Below are 24,394 nucleotides of genomic sequence, written 5' to 3'. Positions count from 1 at the left end.
ACTACATGAACTACAATATGAACTGGCACCTCTCCTAAGTGTCATGTTTAATCATAGCCTCACCTCAGGTTTCGTGCCCGCTGAGTGGCGCAGAGCTACAGTTATCCCAATTCACAAGGGGGGATCCACCTTGGATCCTGGAAACTACCGTCCCATCAGTCTGACAAGCCTTATCTGCAAGGCCATGGAGCATATTATCATGGAATTTATAAACAAAGACATTGGCAACCTTCAAACACTGGACCCCACCCAGTTTGGGTTTGTGAAGGGCCGATCTTGTCTCCTGAACCTGATTGACTTCTTTGAATCAGTCTCCAGAGTCATGGACAAGGATAAGGTGGTCCACACAGCCTATCTAGACCTTGCCAAGGCCTTTGACACCATCCCCCACTCTGGAATCATAGATAAACTTACTAAGTTGGGCATTAATCCCTATGTCACCCAATGGGTTGCTAAATGGCTTACTGATAGAACCCACACTGTAAAAGTAGCGGACTCCAAATCCAGCTCCAGACAAGTGACAAGTGGAGTACCTCAGGGTTCAGTCCTGGGGCCGCTCTTGTTTGGCATCTACTTCTCTGAAGTACAGGTCAACACTAAGGGACTCTGGCTAACAAAGTTTGCAGATGACTGCAAACTGGGAGCCATTATTGAATCCCCAAATGATGTGGATACTCTACAAAAGGGCCTTACAGAAACAGATGCTTGGTGCCAGAGCCATGGGCTCAAGCTCAGTGCCAAGAAATGTATTGTTATCCCCTTTGGGAAAAAACATGTATCCATGAATTACCATATAGGTGGCAGTACACTAAACACAGAAAGTGTGATAAGAGACTTAGGGACACAGGTGGACAGTGGTCTCCCCTTCGATGACCACATCGCCACAACAGTCAGGAAATCCTTCTATGTGGCACACCTCATCACGAAGGGCTTTTCATCCAGAAAAAAGGAGGTCATTGTCCCACTGTACTCATCCCTCATTAGACCCATTATGAAATACAACGCCCCATTTGGTATGTACCTCTCAAGACATCTGCAACAACTGGAAAGGCCTCAGAAATACCTCACTAAAAGAATCACAGGCCTAAAGCAGATGCCCTATGCTGACCGCCTTAAAAAACTCCAGCTACACTCTGTCGCATATCGTCTACTCAGAGGCGATCTCTGCTTAACATACAAGGCCATGTCAAACCCAGAGCTGTTGGACATGCTACACTTAAAGAAATCCCAATCCCTCAGAGCTACACGCCCAGGGATCTAAACCTTGTCATCACAATAAACAAAACATGCTGGAGGGATAGGTTCCTGACCCAGAGACTCCCCAGACTCTGGAATAGATTGTCCATACATGTCAAGCAGAGTGCCTCTTTGGACCTCTTCAAGAGGAACCTTGACGATTGGATGGGAGAAAGGAAATTCACCCCAGGGATCATGTCAGTCGCCTTGCTAGACAGGGGTCCAGGAAAGTAAATAATGTGGGAAGAAATAGCCAGGGAATTGTTATGGCTAGGCTTGTATAGGCCCTAGGGCTGATAGCCTAGTACCAACCTATGAACCTATGAACAGTGGGGTTTCTTTATTTAATATCTGTGAGAATTCTGAAGTCCCCATTGGGAACTGTGATAGTGTATTATTGTTCAGTGAGACACTAGATTTGCACACTTTGGAGAATGCAGAACAACAGTTAGAAAAGACTATAATAAATAAACAGGATAACTTTATTATATATAATTACGCCGATTTACAGGCTGACGAAGTATATTTTTCACTATTCTTAAAAGGGTTTTCCTTTGTGCTAGTCAGGACACCAAAATAAGAGGACATGCTAATAGATATTAAACTTTTTACAAGGAAGTCAAATCTTGAACATTTGTTTAAACACAAATCCAATGATTATAAAAATAAAAATTATACTTTGACAAGGAGAAGTACTTTTAATCCTCATTTACAACAGGATATACATAATTTTGAGGTATGTGCTACTAGCTTAATTAGAAGTAACTACCATCAGCACATGAAAACGCCTTTAAATTTATCAGATAAAGAAAATAAATTAACAGAATTGAGAAATGACATAAGAATACGTGTAATGAAGCCAGATAAAGGGGAAGGGGTGGTCCTAATGGAGCACTGGGACTACACAGCTAGAATGTTGAAATTCTTAACAATGACTCTCGCTATTCAGTGGTATCTAAAAATGAAGTAAATATTTCTTATAGAAGAATCGATCTTATGTTAGAGGACAATTTGATGCAGGACCTTATAGACATTGACTTGTATCATTTTTTAAGGGTACCAAACCCGATTATACCAGCTATCTTCGGAATTCCAAAGATACACAAAGGGATTGATAATCCTCCTTTGAGGACCATTGTTACATCTAGGGGTTCAAAAAGACAACCTTTGGCTATTTATGTTGATACAAAAGTAAAAAATGTTTGCACAAAATAGCCTCATATCCTTATAGACTCATGGGATTTCTTGAATAAAAATGGGAAAAACAGAGTATTTTGCGAATTCTGTCTTTCTGACCATAGATGTCAGAGATTTGTTTTCAGTGATCCCCATGAGATTGGAATGGATTGGTTTGAACATATGATTTCAGAATTTGGCCTCTTAACAGCTGATGAATATAGGTTAGTGTTGGAGAATATGGAAGCAGTGTTAAAATACAATTACATTTACTTCCAGGGAGATATTTACCATCACCTACATGGGGTTGCCATGGGCTCCTCATGTGCACCTATATACGCTAATATAGTTATGTTGTACTGGGAGAAACTTTTTGTTTTTGGATCCCATTACTTAGGTCAAATTCGACAATACTATAGATTTTTGGATGATATTCTCATTGTTTGGGGAGGGAGTAGAGACTTGATACCAGAATGTATGGATTATTTGAATCATACTACGGAATTCTTGGAATTTACTCATGTTACTGATACCGAGGAGGCCCATTATTTAGATGTTAGGATATCTTAGGATAGACAGAATAAGGTGTATAAGTCAAGTATATTTCAAAAGAAATGTTTTTCTAGCTCATACCTACATTATGACAGTGATCATCCACCTTTTTTAAAAAGTAATATTGTTAAAGGTCAGATGGTACTCGTAGCTCGCATGACATCTGACAGAGGTGACTTTTTGAAAGAAATGGATTTTGTACATCAGTTATTTAAGGAAAGAGGATACCCTGATAGTGTTATTATTCCTATTAAAAATAGTATTATATAAGGTTGGGGTAACACCTACAAGCCACTGCTTAATAGAGAGTGGATTCACAGGCAGAGGGGAGAAAATATTAGGGAAGGTAAGGAACAGCAAATGGAGCCCAATCCCTATCTGATTTTGACCCGCCATATTAATATTGGATGAGTAAAAAGGTGTATCAGTACTGTATGGAATATATTTAAAACAACACCCTCTAAAGTTGAATGTTTCTCTAAACCCCAGAGAATTAGCTTCAGGAGGAACCAAAACCTCAAAGAAATTTACGAACAGAAGAGGAGAGAGGTAGCCCTAGGAACCACTACTAGAATTGGTGCATTCAAATGTGGTAGATGCACACAATGTTCATACATTGATGGTAGAAAAGAATTATATATTCTGGGCATCAAATATATGCTAAAATCTAAAAAATACGCTAGTTACTATTCCAAAGGGGTAGTATACCTGGCTTATTGTACATTATGCTGGGCATACTACATAGGTAAGATAGAACGATGCCTTAGGCAATGTACATATATATCTAAGAACAAATGAGGATCTCAATAAGAAAAACAAACAAAATGCCCTATAAAGGCTTAGTTTAGCATGCCACAAAGCAGAATTTAAGTTTTGGGTGTTGGAAGAAGTGAAACCAAATGAGAGGGGAGGTGACTGGGAAACAAAACTAGAATTTCGTGAGTTGATTTGGCAACTTAGGCTGGATGCCGTTAACTATCCTGGTCTCAGTGACCATTTATCCATTATCCCGGTTCTTAAACTGAAGGCAGCAGACCCAAAAAGGGTAGAAATGTATCATTAAGATTTTTTAACCAACATATTTGCATAATAAATAAAAATATAAAACAAAATATATAGTTTTATGTTTGTATATTTTTGTATATATTTTTATACATATTTATAAAATTACATATAGCTAACTATTTTTTAACAGTGTTTTTTAAAATATGGGTTTTTAGGCATTGTATATTATACAATGTTATATGAAATGAATGAGGTGCATTGTATGCAGGATAGAATTAAGATACTTTGATTTTTGGCAGTTAGGTAATTATTTTATTAACTGCATATCCAACGAGCTATGTTTTTAGATGGTGATGAATATTTAAATGAGTTTTAACCTTTCATTCATTGATTCTGATAAAGTCTCTGGTTTATGAGATGAAAGTGCTTAATCCTTTAGTTTACTGAGTTTAATGTGTTAATAAAAGTCTATGAAGCGAATTGCTGGTGGCTTGAAAAGAAATTATTTCTGGTTTGTAAAACGGACAGCATCTATTGGAATACTGCCTAGCTTTTGAGTGTGTTTGGTGAACTGTTTTTATAAAAAAAATTCTTGAAATGGTCTTCACCAGTATGGGACAGCACTCTGTTCCCTATCAATTGTAGCTTCCGCACTGGTCAAATCAGTCCACATATCTTTCACATTCATCATAAAAATAAAGCCAAAAGCATCCTCAAAATAACATAGATTAATTAGAATTGAGTGATGACTTGGCTAAATTCTAAACTCCCTCCATATTTAATGACCGTACTACTTACATATAATACTTTACAGCTAAATTCTATGAACAGCTGCATCGATACCTCTGTCCGCTCCAAAGTAAATACAATGCCAAATTTAAAAACAAACCCTTATGGTGCAACCCAGTTATATAATAATAATAATAATAAATCATTGCATGTAAAAATAAATGCAACTCGCATGATACCAAAGTATTGCTAATCTAAGAAATTAGGTCCTGACTCTGATTAACTCAGCCAGTGAGGTATGAGGTAAAAATGGCCAAACAGTCAAAGGTCAACCACAAAGCCTTTTATAACTTTGTTAGAAACCTCAGAGGCAAAGCTCAGTATTGTGCAGAGCTCCTAAGTAAATGAGATCACATACTCAGACCCAGAGGATGTAGTAAACCTAGTAGCTATTAAATTTAGATCAAACGTCACCCCTCCCCCTCCCATTACCCCCACATGACATACCCACATCTGCACCCCATCAAATCTTTCAAGGTCAAGTCCTCAAGGAATGTTCAAGGCCAGGAGCACTGCATCTGTGAGCCTGGATAACATGCTGGGCTGTCTCATGAACAGCTTGAAATATGGCATGCCAAACCCACTACAGACTGTTCACCATCAGCCTCTAAACAGGCTTTGTGTTGGGTAAATGGAGGATAGCAACAGTAATTCTCTTGTGTGAAGGGGAAACATGAACTGTGCTAGGTAATTTATACACTCAAGTCTAACCAGCATCATTCGCAAGGCTATGGAAAGGATCATTATGGAATGAATAAAGACATGGGTAACCTGCAAATACTCGATCTTAGCCAGTTCAGATTTTCTAAGGGAAGATCTTCCTTGCTTAACTTCCTCAAGAAGGTTACTGCAGCAGTACATGAGGGCAGATTTAGACCTTGCAAAAGCTTTCAACTCCAGTCTGCACTCTGGCATCATTGATAAACTCTCAAAAACAAGTGCAACTGCAAGTGATCAAAATGTTCTCAGATGGTATAAGAATGTCATTTCGTCTTTATAAATGGGCAAAAGTAACCCTTAAAGCAGGAAAGCTGCAGCACCAAGAAAATATCTGTTGGGCCAGGAATGTGATGTAAAAGAACTTGAACAAGAGTGAGTGTGTAACTATTTGGGAATTGATAAAGGATCAACGATAAAACATGAATAAATGCAACTAAAACTTGGTAAGGAATATTTTAGACAATTAAAATTAATATTGAAAAAGCTCTGACATCTAGGAAAAAGTCCAAACTGTAAAACAATTTGCTCTTACTGTTCTAACTTACAATTTTGGGGTGATTGACTGGCCTCAGAAGGTATTGGGTCAGTTGGATGGGAAAACAAGAAATATGCTTCATGCTTATCAGATAGTTTATAAAAATCATTGTGTACCAAAATTATATATTTCCCATTCTGAAGGAGGTGTGTGCCTCCTTGAAATTGATTACATGCATAGATCAACAGTTGTAGGACTGCATGCATACCTGCTGACATCACAAGATCCAAACATAGAGAAAGTTTTAAAACATGAGGAGAGTAAGTCTTAGATGACTTCCCTGCTTATTTTAGCAGAAGCATATTGGTGTCAAGAGGGAATGGAAATCAAATCAGAAGGAGATAAAAGTCAGGCAGTGACTGAATGTGCCAAAAAAAGAAAGAATATAAGGTGAAGGATCAGGTAAGGCAAGAAATGTGGAAAATGCATAAATATAGTTGCAAGTACAGAAAACTGGAAAAAACCTCATGTCAATCAGAATCTAATGCAGGAATGGATAAAGAGAGGTGAATTTAAACCAAAACATGAAAAGTTAATATTTGCAGCTCAGGATAGTAGGCTGTGTACAAAACCAAAGTCCTTTATACATGTTAGAGAAACGGATAAATACAGGTTTTGTAAAGCAGAATTGGAAATAGATGCACATCTTGTTGCTGGGTGTGATACACTAATGGCAGATTCCTGTATACTGAAAGGCATAATAATGTGGCAGGACTGTTGCAGTGGGGATTGTACAAACATTACAATATTGAAGTAACAGAGAAGCATTGGAAGCAGGAGCCACAGAGCATTATAGAAAATGATCAAGTTCATATCACATGGGATCACCCATTACCAACAGTTCAAAACTAGATGTAAGAAAACCAAATGTAGTACTCCAGGAAAAGAAGACAAAAGGAACATTGATCATTGAAACTGCTACACCTAGTGATTACAGTGTCTTATGTACAGAGAAACACAAAGTCATAAAATACCAGTATTTGTAGGCAGAAATGAAGGCAATGTGGAAGAAGGATAACTAGACAGTTATAAAAGTAGTAGGAACAATGGATCTCCTAAAAAAGAATTTACAGTCGTATTTAGATATGTTACCAATACAAGTAACTCTGTATGAATTGCAGGAGTCAGTTTTTAGGCACATTGCAGGTACTGATGTTAAAATTACAAACTAAAACTGAATGCCAAGAAATGTACAATAGTATCCTTCACCAAGAAGCATGTTCCCTAAATCTATAACATTGATAACACACTCCTAAAAACTGATCCAGTTGTGAGGGGCCTTTAACTTACATGGACAATGAACTGGCCTTTGAAAGCCATGTGTCCCCTTTCATTGCACTGCTTATAAGTAAGGTATGACATCAGTGTCCAGGGGTATCACTGTTCCACTGTATGCAGTCCTCATTAGGCTGATCATAGAATTTAATGTACGTTTTGGTATCTTCCTGTCCAAATACCTGACACAGTTGGAATGACCACATTGCTTCTCATTAAGAAAATCAGAAGCCTAAATTATATAAGCTATGCAGCCTGTCTTGTATCCCTGTCCCTGTACTCTGTATCTTAGAGGCCACTGAGGTGAGATCTCTAACCTGTATGTTGTGTCACATCTACCACATATCCAGAGGTGCATTGGTGGCATAAACACCCACTCATGAGATTTTAATCTCTTTTGTAACGTAAATAAAACATGTTGGTGGGATTGTGATGCAGCATAAACAATAATACTTCCATGAATAGTCTTCCTCTCCATGTAAAACAGAGTACCTCTTTTACTGTATTCAGACATAATTTGGATAAATGAACAGGTAATCAAACGTTCATCCCTGGTGTAGCTCGCCTCTACCTCATGTATAGGGGAAACATGTAAATATTTTCCCCATCAATGGGTTACTCTTACTGTAATACAAAGATCAACTACTTACATGGGAATGTAAAGCTAGGCTTCTAAAGATCCTAACAGCTCAGTAGTCTTATATAATCTACTAAGTACCTGTCATCCTAGAAAATAATTAAGATCATCATAATCATTATAAATTAGATTTTACACCAGTTACCAGTATAACTCCCAAGAACTTATCTCACAAACAGAGATGTCTGTTAAAGTAGTAAGTGTTAAACATTGACTTTTATAAAAACATCAGTTGACTAGTGAGATATTCATGTAGCAGCAGGGTGGTACTAGTGCAGTACAGAGAGGTATCAGTGTAACAGCACAGTAGTACTAGTGCAGTTCGGGGAGGTATCCATGTAGCAGCACAGTAGTACTAGTGCATTACAGGAAGATATCCGTGTAGCAACACAGTGGTACTAGTGCAGTTCGGGGAGGTATCCATGTAGCAGCACAGTGGTACTAGTGCAGTACAGGGAGGTATCCATGTAGCAGCACAGTGGTACTAGTGCAGTACGGGGAGGTATCCGTGTAGCAGCACGGTGGTACTAGTGCAGTATTTAGATGAAATGCAGGATCATTGAGTCAGGTTGTTGTGTTCAACATCTGCTTTTGCCCCCAAGCTTTATGTACATCAGAGTGGATTGTATTAAGTCTGGAAGAACAGGAGGTGCAGCCCCTTGCAAGAGATTGTGAGGGTCTGATCACTACAGAAAAATGTGATTTCATAAAGTAATCGTCTTACATAGAATATGAGTCCCAGATTACACCAACAGAAATCATGCATTAGGCATAACATCCCGATGAATGTGAAAACGAAAGAGACAAATGTATACAAAATGGGTGTGCGTGATGATGGTCCTTCCTTAGATCAGTGTTTCAGTATTAAAGTCTGTCATGTATTGGCCTACGTCGGGTCTATATTATATTCTCAAAAGCCGACAATATCAAAGCTGATATTGTCGACATGAGAATAGAGAAAGCGCACAACATTGAACGTGTAAACGGGATTCTCCGTAAAGGGAGATTTCCATTTACTGCAATGTAGTGTGGTCTCGGAGTTGGTATATTTAAGTAAGGGGGTGTATGCAGTGCTCATTAGGCTGATCATAGAATATAATGTACGTTTTGGTATCTTCCTGTCCAAACACCTGACACAGTGATGCTTGGCCCCCTGCTTAAACCTGCTAGGGTGCTTTTTTCTTTTTTGTTGTTGTTTTTATAAGTTCGATGTTTGAAGACATCGACTATATGGTGTTGACCATATGGTGTTCGATGTTTTCAACCGTCAATCTTATAATATAGACCCGCCTACGTCCACCTGACAGATCATTACAATAAGTAACTAAGTGAAATAATCTGCTTTGTGACTTTTGCAATGAGAGACACATCTCCATGCACCCCTAATGAGTGAAGTCTGCCTCTCCTCTTCAACTTCTACTATAGTAGCTTGGGGGTTACACCACCTCAGAGTAGAAGGGAATAAATGTATTTATCTTTTTGTCTGTATAGCCTCTAAAGTAGTATATACATAGAACTCAGAGGGGTTGTTGCATTTTGTAGCAGAAGGGGTACAGGCTTCCCTGCATAACTTCCTTAAAATTGACTGTTTCTGACACTAATGTGACAGTCTGGGGAGAAGTAAGAGTTTGTGTTCAGTATGCTGCGTGTCGGTCTACCTTAATCAGTTTGCAGTAGACTCTACAAGAACTTAAACCTATTGTTTTTTATTTGCAGCTCTTCTCCATATCTATATGCAGAGTGGTTATACCCAACCTAATATTGTAATAACCAATGTTGTACTTCAGGGAAAATGTAACTGCATCAACCTCATATTAGTATAACAGCAGTTTTACTTTCATGGTTATACATGTACCTCCATGATGACTAACACAAACAGCACCCACTACACACTGAATAACTCCAGCACCCAGCATTCACAACCTCTTCTACAGTTGTAGTTAAAATTTTAATATCCTGTGAAAGATTTTGTTTTATTTTATTTTTGGTAAAACAAGTCATTGTTTTAACAAACTCCACTAATTAGCGCTTATCATACTAAACAACTAGGCGACACTTATATATAGACTGTATTTATATAACATATATCATGGACAGAAGTAGGTCAAAAAAGTAAGAGAGATAGCTGGGTGCACAAGACCCAGGATAAAAAAGTGCCCATTCCTGGTAGACACACTGGTGCCATGACTGTAAAAAAAATGACAGTGTAGAATCCTCAAAATACGGAAACATTCCTACAGTGGGGTCATGCCAGGCCCAGGGGGAGGATGGCCCTCCTGTTGTAGAAGGAAGTAGTAGTCCACAAAAAAATCACAAAAACTGATAGGCCAAAGAAGAGCAGCAAAGATGATAAAGTGGACTATTGAGGATAAAAAAGAATTTATGTATTGTTACTGTTATGCATAAAGCCCAGAATTTCTAGACACAAGATATACAAAATGATTAAGATAGAAATTAGAGGAAAGAAAAAAACTTCCACAAGAAAAACTGTCAGAAGCTTCAAATGAAAATTTGCATTCATTAATACAACTTATTTGTGAAAAACAGTATATAGATCAAGAAACTTTAATCAGTTTGGAAAAAGAATCATCTGAGGAAGTACAAAAATATAAAGAACAAAGCCTAGATATTTTTGAAAAGTATAAAAAGGAAATATGGACATGGGAAAGAAAGAGAGATTTGATATGGTGCAATATTTATGCAAAGGAAAAAGCCAAATTAATCAATGTAAAGAAGGCAGCCCCAAAGATATTCAGAGAGAAATACAGGCAAACCCATCTGGATATGGAAAATTTCACAGTAGAAAATATCACAAAGATGGAACATAGAAAAGAAGATTAGTACAGTAGAAGTTAAAATATAGAAGTTGAAGTTATGGAGTGCCTGTGAAGTGAAGAATTTGGTGTAAGAAAGTCTAACACAGGTTACATCATAGCAGGATGGAGTGAGTCCCCAACGTAAGGAGAAACAGGAAGATCAATTGACATCTGAAGAAGAAATATGGACATGGGAAAGAAAGATTTAATATGGTGTAATATTTATGCAAAGGAGAAAGCAAAACTAACCAATAAAAAAAGAGCAGCACCAAAGATATTGAAGAGAAATACAGGCAAAGGAATTCAGACATGGAAAACTTTACAATACAAAAAATAAGGCAAAGAGGAAAAGTAGAAAAGGAGATTAGTAATGTAGAAGTTAAAGAAATAGAAGCTGAGGTTATGGATTACCTGCAAAGTGAAGGATTCAGTGTAGAAAATCTAATGCAGAAAGCACCACAACAGGATAGAGCAATGGATATTCAATTTAAGGGGAAACCAGTGGAACAGGAAGCAGTTCCTATCAAGATATTTTGGAGCCTTCCACAGGAAACCACTATAAATATTTACTTGAAGCTAGACAGCAAGGAAAGGAACAGGAAACTGGAAACTCTGATGCAGTCAGTGTTGAGGAGTGATAGGCCAGTGAGTTCCCATGTGATAAAACAATGGATGGCACAGGATGAAATTGAAGAGGGTGCCACGGGAAGATCCTATGGAAATTTCTATAGAATGCCTGCAGGAAATGGAAAACAAGGGATGTGCCCTCAGTTTGGAAGAAAATCAGCTAAGAGAAGAGTTGCTTGATTTAATGGACATAGATAAATATATTAAAATCAGTGAAAGAATTAGACTGCAGATGGTCAGTAAACCCCCAAAAGTCAGAAGTCTGATAAAACAAATGAATGGTGTAGACTGTCCATAGAGATTCATGCGATATAACAGAAGTAAACAGGATATATTACTGTGCTGCTAAATTAATAACTGATAAAGTTCTACCACAAGAACACAGGGTAGTGAGGGAAAGCAAGGGGAGAAATCGAATACCGTCATAGAAGTATCGAATAGAGGAAACTATAAAGCAATTAAGACAAGAAGTGTCACTGTTAGATGACTATAGAAGAGGAAATAGATCAACAAAAATACTAAGAAAGATAGATGTGATATAACAATGCGCAGTATTAGAACAGACCAGGCTCTATCATGCACTATCTCAAATAACAAACTAAAAAATTCAGCACAGGTGGAAAAACTTAGAAGATACACAGATAAATATAATGGAAAAATACAAAATAAGCAATTTATTTATGACCCAAAAAAGATTTATAGAGAATTGGTAAACAAGGTAAAAGGAATTGAAACACCACCAAAAAAGGGGAAGTAGATACATTTTGGAGAAGTATCTATGAAGATCATGTGGAACATAACAAAGATGCTAAATGGATAGAAGAAGTAAAAGAAAGAATAAGAAAATTTAAAGGTGCAGAATATGAAATGGGATGAAGTAACAGCCAGAGAGATTGAAACAAAGTTAAGAGAAGTCTTTATCTGGAAAACTCCAGGTCCAGATGCAGTACCTAACTTTTGGTTAAAAGTATTAACATCTTTGCATGAAGATTTAGCTATGAATAAGAACTATTTGTATGCACACCCCAAACAGACACCAACTTGACTAACAGCAGCCAAATCAATGCTCCTACTTAAGAGTGAATTTGCAAGAGACCCTAAAAATTATAGACCAATAACTTGTCTTCCGACGACATGTAAACTACACATAGGAATTGATGCTGGCAGAGTTTATAGTCATTTAAAAGAAAACTCAATTATGGCAGTAGAACAAAAGGGCAATAAAAGAAAGTAATTCGGAACAAAGGATCATTTTGTTATCAGTCTTACTGAAGAACTGTAAAAAGGGGAAGAATTTAAGTATAGCATGGATTGACTGTAAAAAAGCATTTGATAGTATCCCACATTCATGGATAAAAGAGTGCTTAAAAATGTATAAGATGCACCCTACACTGATCAACTACATTAGAGTGACTATGAAACAGTGGCAGACCACTTTGCAATTAAGCCATGATAAAGGACAGATTATTATCCCAGGGATACAAATTCAAAGGGGCATATTCCAGGGTGACTCTCTGTCACCATTGCTATTCTGCCTTGCCATTAACCCATTAAGCTGTTTACTTAACAGCTTAGGCCATGGCTACAATTTGGCACCTAGAAAACAACAAAGTCTAATGACATCTCATCTTCTCTTTGTTGACGATTTAAAACTGTGTAGCTCATCAGATGAAAAAAATGAAAGCACAGCTGCGGGTTGTCAGAACCTTTTCAGATGATGTAAGAATGTCATTTGGTCTTGGTAAGCACGCAAAAGCAACCTTTAAAGCAGGCAAACTGCAGCACCAGGAAAACACCAGTTTGGGGCAAGAATGTGAAATAAAAGAATTTGAGCAAGAGGGAGTGTATAAATATTTGGGAATTGATAAAGGATCAACAATAAAACATTAACAAATGTGAATAAAACTTAGTAAGAAATACTTTAGAAGACAAATTAATCCTAAAAACAGCGTTGACATTTAGGAACAAAATCCAAGCTATATACCGATTTGCTCTTCCTGTCCTAGCTTACAGCTTTGGAGTGATTGACTGGCCCCAAAATGTGCTAGATAGATTAGATAGGAAAACAAGAAGGATGCTTCATGCTCGCCAAATGATTTATACAAATCAGTGCATACCAACATTAGATATTCCCCATTCTGAAGGAGGGATGGGCCTCCTTGAAATTGATTACACACACACACACACACACACACACACAAATATATATATATGTATACATATATATATATATATATATATATATATATATATATATATATATATATATCTGCAATCATGGGACTCCGCACATATCTGCTGACCTCACAAGACCAAACATAGTAAAAGTTTTGAAACATGAGGAGAATAAATCTAAGATGACTTCTCTGCTTAATCTAACAGAAGCATATCTGCATCACGCAGGAATGGAAATAAAACCAGATGTAGATAAAAATCAGGCAGCAACTGAATGTGCCAAAAAAACAAAAGAAAGAATATAAGGTGAAGGATCAGATATGAAGACAAGAAATGTGGAAAAAGTGTAAATATAGTTTCAAGTATAGAAAACTTCTGTAAGATCCTCATGTTGATCAGGAACGAATGCAGGAATGGTTAAGGAGAGGCAAATGTAACCCAAGAGATTAAAGGTTAATATTGGCAGCCCAAGATAGTGGGCTATGTACATGCTGGTTTACAAAGTCCATTGAACATGTGGGAGAAACAGACAAATGAAGGTTTTGTAAAATTGAATTGGAAAAGGTCGCACACCTCGTTGCTGGGTCTGACATACTAATGGCAGAAGGACTGTTTACTGAAAAGCATCATAATGTAACAAGACTTGCACTAGAGATTGTGTAAACATTATGGTGTTGAAGTGGCTGAAAAACACTGGAAACATGAGCCACAAAGCATCATAGAAAATTATGAAGTTTATATCACATAGGATCACCCATTACCAACAGTTCAAAAGATAGATGCTAGAAAACCCGATATAGTGGTCCAAGAAAAGAAGAGAAAAGTAACATTGATCATTGAAATCACTACACCCAGTGACTACAGTGTCTTGCATACAGAGAGAGACAAAGATATAAAATAGCAGGATCTGCAGGAAGAAATGAGAGCATTGTGGCAAAAAGATACCCAGACAGTTCCATTAGTAGTAGGAGTAATGGGTCTTATCTACAATATAGGTATGTTACCAATACGTGTAACCCCATATGAATTGCAGGAGGAGTCATTACTGGGCACATTGCGGCTGCTGCGTAGAGCACATTTGGCTGACATCAAAGATTGAAACAGTACTAATTTCATGAACTTTAATCGTACTTTAACGTAGGAATGGGGTTCATTACCATCATGGTATTAGAAACCCAAAAGATTTGAAGAAATTAAGACTACATACATATTGGCTTATAAAGTCTATTGAAAAAGTGGGAGAAATTAAACACAAGTTGTATAATACAGAACTAGAAATAGTTGCATATGTCATTACTGGTTTTAGTATGATGTTCTTCGTGTTTCACTGTTGCAGTCATCACATTTGGGTTATCTGTTTGAAGTAGCCCTCAGTCGGCCTGATTAAAAAAAGTCTTGGGTCCTGCATCAGTTGCTGTCTCATCTTCCATGACATCAGGTAGTCAGGGGTGTAAAGCATGCAGCTGATGCCATTACATCAGTCTTTCTTGCTGTGCGGTGCCCGAAGCAGAAGCAGTTCTCAAGTGCCAATCGTCCGACTCCTGAAATTTTTGTTTTCAAGTTTCAGAACCAAAGTTTTCAACTAAGCTAAGTACCCCATTGGGGAAACTTTTTCTTGCTCTAAACCGATGTCAGTAAAAGTTAATAATTGTATTTCTTGTGGAAAGCAAATACCTCATAAAAATTTTTATTCGTACTGCATTCCTTGTTAGACCCTGACCATGACATACCTCGCTGTCGGTTTTGTGCCTTATTTAAACAACAAACTATTCATCGTCTGTTTATTTACGCTTCTAAATATTTTGGTACTCTGTTCAATTATCCAGATATGGCTTTGGTAAGCCATCCGACTACCGACATTCAAAAAAACCACAAAGATAAAGACAGAGATAGACCGCATAGGTCCAAATATGCCAATGACGCTTCTAAGCTAGTCACCAGTTCGCCGATACTCAGTGAGGCGCTTTCACAGCCCCTGATACCCGCTACTTCAGATTTGCTGGCCTCAACTGAGACCCATTCGAAGTCCGGTATGCCGCGAGATGCTTCAGCTGTGGAACTTGCGGATGTCTCTACCTTGGATGGGTCCATAGCCGCTGTGCAGACACCGGCTTCTGAGGGTGTATTCAGGCCTACTGACTTGCATATTAAACCGACACCATCTTCATCTTCAAGACTTAAAACTCGATCCATGCCTAGAAAACCAACACCCAGACTGCATGGTCAGGCATTTATGCCTAAAAAACAAATGATAAGAATGGCTGAAGACCTTATTACTTTAATCAGGAGAAGCCACCCTTCCTCCCTCTAAGAGATCTAAGACTGAGTTTGCTTATGATTCTTCTGATCAGGACTGTGAAATTTCTGTTTCCTCTGATGACCACGACTTATCCTTATCTACCTATGAGGATTCTGATGCAGAGGACTCTATTCCCTCTGCTTCCCCTACAGAGGATTTCTCTTTTGGTGAAACCTTGCATACTCTTACGGAGCATTTCCGCTGGGAAAGCCAGGATTACTCTGTCTCTAAAAAGAGGCTTAGGGATTTCTTACTCCTGCCCCAGCAGAGGCCTTTAGCTATCCCCCCTGTACTGGACATTGTTGATGATGCCTTTTTGGAATCTAGCTTGGCCCTTGACTCTTTACCTCCTGCTCCCAGAAAACCAGATAGATATTACAGGGTTCCTGACTCTCAGAAGTTCCTCTAAAAATCCTACAGCGGATCCTGAGACCATTTCACAGGGACCCAAGGGCATTAAGGCTACCACTGCCAAAAATCCCAGCCCCTCTGATAGAGATTCCAGGGCGCTGGATAGATGGGGTAAGAAGGTATACACTTCTGCAACCTTGGCCATTAGGGCCTTAAACTGCCAGTTTCATATGTTTAAGTATCAGCAGCATATTATTGGATTGCTTAAACAGAAAATGATGTTGATTCCTGACTGTGCTGAAAATAAAGATTTACAGGATTTAATGAATTCTGCTGAACAAGTTGGAAAACATACTTTGCAATGTGGTTATGATTCACTAGAGGCATCTTGCAGAGCTGCTGTCACTGGGTCTGTACTTAGAAGGCATGCTTGGCTTAAGGAGCAATCTTTGCCAGATCATGTTAAAGTTAAATTGCTGGATGCTCCCTAAAACCAAGACCACCTGTTTGGCAACAAAGCAGAAGTAGTACTTAAAAAGATGGAGAAAAAAGCCAAATCTATGCAAACTGTTAAAGATTTCCTGCAAGTACTGCCTCCCAGATTTAGTAGGCATTGGCCCCCTAAAAATTGTTCCTTTCCTGCCTCTTCCAGGCCTTCTCAGTCCAGACCCAGAATCAGCAGAACTCCCAGGTTTTAGTCCCAAGGTACTCACAGGACTAAGCAGTGGGGTTCTCCCACTTCCAAAGCAGGAAGTGGTAAGACTATGGTAAACTGTCTCAATGACTTAACTTTAAATCTTCCAAGCCCTGCACAACTGACTGTTCCTTTAGGGGGAAAGATTGCCTGGCAGGCAAAAAGTTGGGAACTCATTACCCAGGACAAATGGGTTTTAAAAATAGTTTCTCAAGGATACAGATTCCAATTTCACTCCTTACCAACCCCAAACGGTTGGCCAGATCTACCCCCAAATCAGTGGGCAGAGGCTCAAAAGAAAATTCTCTCTCTCTTAAGCATCAAGGATATTCAACCTGTTCCAGAAGAGTAAAGGGGACAAGGATTCTACTCAAGACTTTTCCTGGTGCCCAGAAAAGACAACTCCTGGTGTCCTATCCTGGACCTCTCTATCCTAAACACATTTTTGGTGATCCCAAAATTCAAGATGTCAACTCTTCACCAGCTGCTCCCTATGCTAGGCAAGGATGCCTGGTTGGCAATACTGGATTTAAAAAAAGCCTACCTGCACATCCCAATAACTAGGGAATCTTGCAGAAGATACCTACTCTTCAAAGCAGGTTACATGCACTATCAGATGTTCATCGTGTTTCACTGTTGCAGTCATTACTCTTGGGTTATCCTGCTGGCAGGCTACCCATAGTTGGCTGGAATTCCAAAGTCTAGGTCCGGCGTCGGCTGCTGTCGCCTCTTTCCTGATGTCAGTGCGCCAGGGGTATAAAAGATGCAGCCAACGCCATTTTCTTCAGTCTTTCTTGCCGCGCGGTGCCCGAAGCAATAACAGTTCATAAGTGCCGGTCGGCCGACTCCTGAGATTTTCAAATCAGAATTTCAGATCCGAAGTCTTCATTAAAGCTAAGTACCCCATTGGAGAAACTTTTTTCTTGCTCCAGACTGATGTCAAAAAAAGTTAACAATTGTCTTTCTTGTGGGAAGCAAATATCTCATAAGGATTTTCACACTTACTGTATTCCTTGCCTAGGCCCTGATCACAGCGTTGCTAGTTGTCGGTTTTCTGCTAGATTTAACCAAGCGTCGGTTTGACTTTGCATTTCATTACTTTGGCCGAAGATTTAACTATATAATGCTGTTGGATCAGCCGACAACCACAGTTTACAAAAAACGCAAGGACAAGGAGAACGATAGGCATCCAAGGTCCAAAACCAACGACGAAGCCTCTTGTAGGCCAGTCGCCGGTTCGCCGGTTCTCAGTGAGGCGCTTTCGCAGCCCCTGGCGCCCGCTACCTCAGAGCCACAGGCCGCTTCCGACTCCCACATGGAGCCAACTGGGCCTCTGGATACTCAAGGTATTGGGCACTCAGAAATCATTCCCTCGGATGGGTCCGGAGCCGCTGAGCAGGCATCGGCTTCTGAGGGTGTCTTCAGACCTACACAACTTTATATAAAGCCATCCTCAGCTTCAAAGACAAAGACTAAAGCAGCATTAAAGACAAAGAAACAAGTACAGCATTCTCCAACTCAGACTACCATGCCTAAAAAACAGATGCTGAAAATAGCCAAAGACCTAATTACTTTGATCAGTGGTACCCATCCCCCTACTGATAAGAGGCCTAGGCAAGAGACAGAGTATGATTCTTCTGATCAGGTTTCTATTTCCTCTGATTCCTCCTCTGAACAAGATTACTCCATGCTTCCCTATGAGGATTCTGATGCTGAAGAATCCATTCCTTCAGCCTCTCCTCCTGAGGATTATTCTTTTGGGGAAACCCTGCATACCATGAGGGAACATTTCCACAGGGAGAGCCAAGATTATTCTGAATCTAAGAAAAGGCTCAGAGACTTTCTACTACCTCCTCAGCACAGACCCCTTGCTATTCCACCTGTTCTAGACATTGTTGACGATGCATTCTCAGAGTCCGGCCTATCCCCAGACTCTCTTCCCCCTGCACCTGCTAAGCCAGACAGATACTACAGGGTCCTGGATTTTCATAAATTCCTGTATAAAAACCCTGCTGCTGACCCAGAAACTATATCTCAAGGTCTCAAGGGGGGGGGGGGGGTTAAAGCTTCCACTGCAAAAAACCCTATCCCCTTTGATAGGGACTCCAGGGCTCTAGACAGATGGGGGAAAAAAGTATACACTTCTGCTACCCTGGCTGTAAGGGCCTTAAATTGTCAGTTTCATATGCTTAAATATCAGCAATATTTAATGTAACTGCTTAAACAGAAAATGTTGACAAATACTGAATGTTCAGAGAACAATGAATTGCAGGAGTTATATTGCATGCAGCTGAACAAGTGGGAAAGCATACTTTCCAATGTGGTTATGATTGACTGGAGGGCTCTTGCAGGGCCACTGTTACAGGTTCTGTTAATAAAAGGCATGCTTGGTTAAAGGAACAAAATCTGCCTGATCATGTTAAAGCAAAATTATTAGATGCACCATTACAGCATGATACTTTGTTTGGTACTAAAGCAGAAGAGGTGTTGAAAAAAATGAGGATAAAGCAAAATCCATGCAGACAGTCAAGGATTTCTTACAGGTACAGCCACCCAGATTTAGCAGAATCTGGCCTTCTAAAAATTGGTCCTTTCCAGTGTCAGACAGACCACAAAGAGGCAGACAGGCATCCCAGAGGCAGAGGTCAGCCCCAAAGCTCATACAGGCCTAAACTATGGGGTGCTCCTGCCTCCAAAAGCAGAGAAGACAAATCACAACCTTACAGGAAACAGTCCCAATGACTTTCCTCTACTAGATCCAAGCACTACTCTTTTGGCAGCCCCCTTAGGGGGAAAACTAGCTCTTTTTTCATCAAATTGGCAAAGGATTACCCAAGACAAATGGGTCCTGAACATAGTGTCCCAAGGCTACAGGTTCCATTTTCACACTCTACCAAGGTCAAAAGGTATGCCAGACCTGCCACACAATCAATGGGCAGAGGCACTAAAACAAATTACAGCCCTCATGGACATGAGGGCCATTCAGCAAGTACCACAACAAGAGCAGGGGCAAGGATTTTACTCCATACTTTTCCTAGTACCCAGAAAGGACAAAACCTGGAGACAAGTACTGGACCTGTCTATACTAAATACATTTCTGGAAGTTCCAAAATTCAAGATGTTGACTCTACAGCAGCTACTGCCCATGCTGGGCAAGAAGGCTTGGCTCGTAACTTTGGACCTAAAAGAGGCATACCTGCCTGTCCCAATCAGACAGTCTTGCAGAAGATTCCTCAAATTCATAGCTGGCTCAATGCATTACCAATTCTCTGCACTGCCCTTTGGCTTATCTACTGCGTCCAGGGTCTTCACAAAATGCCTGGCAACAGTAATTGCATTTTGCAGACAAAAAGGAATTCAAATATATCCCTACTTGGATGACTGCCTAATTCAAGCAGAGAACAAAGACACTCTTCTAAAGCATCTGGCGTTTGTAAAAAGATTACTAATTGGCCCAGGGTACACAGTAAATGAAAATAAATCAAAACTAGTGCCCTCTCAAGAGATAATATTCCTGGGTGCAAGCCTAAATACAACTGCCCAGATGGCTTATCTCACGCCAAACAAACAAAAGCAACTGACTACTTACTTCAAGAATTTGGCAACAAAAACCCACTTATCTGCAAGGAAAATCCTGCAGGCCTTGGGTTTCATGGCATCCTGCATTCTGCTAATTCCATATGCCAGACTGCATATGAGGAAACTACAATGGTATCTAAAAGTGTGTGGACTCAGCATTGCCACAGCCTGGAGACAGTGATTGCACTCATCCCCTGCCTGCAACAGGAGTTTCAATGGTGGGAAGAAGCCTGTCACCACAACAAGGCTCTTGCCATTCAGTTTACCCACAGCCAGACAGACACTGACAACGGATGCATCAGATTATGCCTGGGGAGCCCATATGGCAGGAAAATGTATTCAGGGCACATGGCCTGCAAACCAGATGCATCTTCACATCAATCAAAAAGAGATGCTAGCTGTACAAAATGCCCTTAACAGCGTTCAAGGACCTACTTCATCCAGGACAATTACTGATAAAGACAGACAACACTACGGTTATGTGGTACATAAACAAGCAGGGAGGTACACATTCCTACCCCCTCTGCAGACAAGCAATGACCTTATGGGACACAGCATTGGCATTCCAAGTTCACCTGCAAGCACAATTCCTGCCAGGAAAAACAAATACTCTGGCAGACGAACTAAGCAGAAACCTCATGGATCCCCATGAATGGAAACTGGATCCACAAGTCTTCAACATGATAATAAGAAAATGGGGATGCCCAGACATAGATCTATTTGCCTCCCCTCACAACTACCAATTGCAGAGATTTTGCACAAGGATTTATCACAAGCAAGCATGGAAAGTGGACACCCTATCCTTCAGCTGGAAAAATCTAACAGTTTATGCTTTTCCCCCACTGCCTCTCCTTCCCAGGGTACAACTAAAGGTCAGACAAGAGAAGCCAAACATGATACTGATTGCACCAGACTGGCCACGCCAGCACTGATACCCAATCCTAAAGAGCTTGTCTCAAGGTCCAGCATGGATACTGCCTCAAACTTCTCACTTGCTGACCCAACAAAACAGATCCTGCACAGCCAGCTCAGGACCTTAAATCTGGCTGCATAGCGGATAATGTAGCCATTCAGAACACTCCTCTTTCAAAAGCTGTTATGGATGTTATCTTGGAGGCCAGAAGGCCCAGTAACAGAAAATCTTATGCAGAAAAATGTTGGAGATTCTGTGCTTGGAGCCAGGAACAAGGCATTGACACGTGTGTACCAAATATCCCTCAGATTTTACAATACCCAACTGAGATGCTAAACAAAGGCCTTTCTTTCTCATCTATTAAGATTCATGCCTCTGCCATTTCAGCCCACTACAATACGGAACCACCTATCTTTTCTCATCCTTTGATAAGGCAGTACCTCAGAGGGGCCAAAAACATTAGGCCTCCAAGGAGAGCACCAATTCCGACCTGGGACCTCAGTTATGTTTTGGAAAAACTCACACTGCCTCCTTTCGAGCCAGCATCAACAGCAGATATAAAATTCTTATCCTGGAAAACAGCTCTGCTCCTAGCAATAACCTCTGCAAGGCGAGTCTCGGAGTTACAAGCACTCATGGCAGTGGAACCTTTCATCATTTTTCATCCAGACAGGGTTTTTCTGAGAACAAACCCTACATTTATGCCATTTATGCCTAAGGTGGTGTCCAGTGTGGCCCTCAACCAAACCATTCACTTACCCACCTTTTATCCTAATCTACAGAACAAGGGTGAGAAAATTCTGCATTCTTTGGACATACACAGGTAGTTAGGATTCTACTTGGACAGAACTAAAGCTATCAGAAAGACTGAGCAACTTTTAGTGTCCTATGCTACAGGATCACAAGGAAAGGCTATCTCAAAACAAACTATTTCTAAATGGATAGGCCATTGTATCCATTTCTGCTATCTTCAACATGGCAAATTAGTGCCTAAGGGCATTAGACCTCATTCCACCAGAGCAGCAACCACTTCAGCAGCCTTCCTCAGAGGAGTACCAACCAAAGCTATCTTAGAGGCTGCAACTTGGAGTTCAGTGAACACCTTCACAAAGCACTACCACTTACCTCTTTACTCTAAGTCCAGAGCAGGCTTTGCCACTGCATTTCTGCAGGGCCTCTCCTAATCCCATTTAGCCCAGCCACCTTTCCTCAGCTTTGGGATTCAACCCAAGAGTAATGACTGCAACAGTGAAACCTGATGAACATAGTACAGTTGTGTACCTACCATAAATGTAGATGTTCGAGTGTATTCACTGTTGCAGTCCAGGTTACCCACCCACCATCCCCCTTTTTCTTTGCTGGGACTTTTCTGCACTTTTCTATTCTATACAACCTATTTGGTGTATTTGCTTATAGAGGAAGGACATGTTATTTTTGTGCATGCATTTTAATTGGCATATTTTTTCAGCCTTTCAATTTGGGGGCACCTGACATCTGGGGCAAGAAAAACTGAAGAAAATGGTGTCAGCTGCATCTTTTATACCCCTGGCGCACTGACGTCAGGGAAGAGGCGACAGCAGCCGACGCTGGACCTAGACTTTGGAATTCCGGCCCACTACAGGTAGCCTGCCAGCAGGATAACCCAAGAGTAATGACTGCAACAGTGAATACACTCAAACATCTACATTTATGGTAGGTACACAACTGTACTATCTCTGCACTGCCCTTTGGCTTATCTACTTTGCCCAGGGTATTCACAAAGTGCCTAGCTCCAGTCATTGCATTTTGCAAGCATAGAAATATCCAAATATATCCATACCTGGATGATTGTCTAATTCAGGCAGAAAGCCAGGACATACTACTGAATCATCTAGCATTTGTAAAGAAATTACTAACTTCTCTGGAGTACACCATAAACAAAAATAAATCACATCTTGTACCCTGCCAACAAATTGTATTCCTGTGAGCAAGCTTGAACACAACTTCCCAGATGGCCTTTCTCACCCCAGAAAAACAAGTTCATTTGACAGCCTACTTCAAACTACTGGCCACAAAGACTCAGCTATCTGCAAGGAAAATACTGCAAGCCCTGGGATTCATGGCCTCCTGCATTCTCCTAATTCTATATGCAAGACTGCATATGAGGAAACTACAATGGTATCTAAAAAGCCTATGGGGTCAACATTCTCAGGATCTAGAAGCAATGATTCCTATCATATCTTGTCTACAGATAGAGTTCCTTTGGTGGGCAGAGGCCTGTCACCAGAACAAGGGACTGCCATTCACTTTACCCCCTGCCGCCCAAACCCTAACAATAGATGCATCAGACTATGCATAGGGGGCTATTAAGACTAGTTGCAACATTGTATCATTTTTATCTAATATAAAAGTCTGATGTAAGTCAGTGGTGTTGCAATGTCAGAGTAAAATGTTCATGATTTTAATTCTTGGCTGTGTTGCCTTCTGGATGGAGACTACATTTCCTCCCTGTGTCCTGTGGGTTTTATTCATGGACCGTATTGTAATACATTATTACTGCATACTGCAGGTGAGCTAATGGAAAAGTTTAAGTTAAGCCAGAGGAAGGAACTGTTTTTAAACCAGCTGATAAAGGGGTAAAGTGGTGATTTTATACTGCACACAATATTTAAATATGATTATACTCATCTTAATAATGAACAAATGTATAAAAGAGTGGGAATTAATGAGTATAATAAGGCTGAGGATGAATATAAGGAATTGCTTAATAAGGGATATAGGTTATATTATTTTTCATATGAAGATGTGCAACATAAATTTAAAGGGAAGAATAACTCTATGGCACAATTTTTTGTGTCCCCAAAATTCATAAGAATTTATTTAATCCACCAGGATGCCCCATAGTTTCAGATTATGGGTATTTCACACATAATCTGGCTTGTTTTTTACATCAATATCTCTTACCAATAGTGGAAAAGTTGCCATCTTACATTAAAGATCTCTCTGATTTTTTGGAAAAAGTGAAAGATTTAACAT

The sequence above is a fragment of the Protopterus annectens genome, chromosome 10.part0 (assembly GCF_019279795.1).
Source record: "Protopterus annectens isolate FY-2018-M chromosome 10.part0, PAN1.0, whole genome shotgun sequence".
Classification (NCBI taxonomy): domain Eukaryota; kingdom Metazoa; phylum Chordata; order Ceratodontiformes; family Protopteridae; genus Protopterus; species Protopterus annectens.
The sequence above is the reverse complement of the archived record's forward strand: the minus strand, read 5'-3'. Positions refer to the sequence as shown.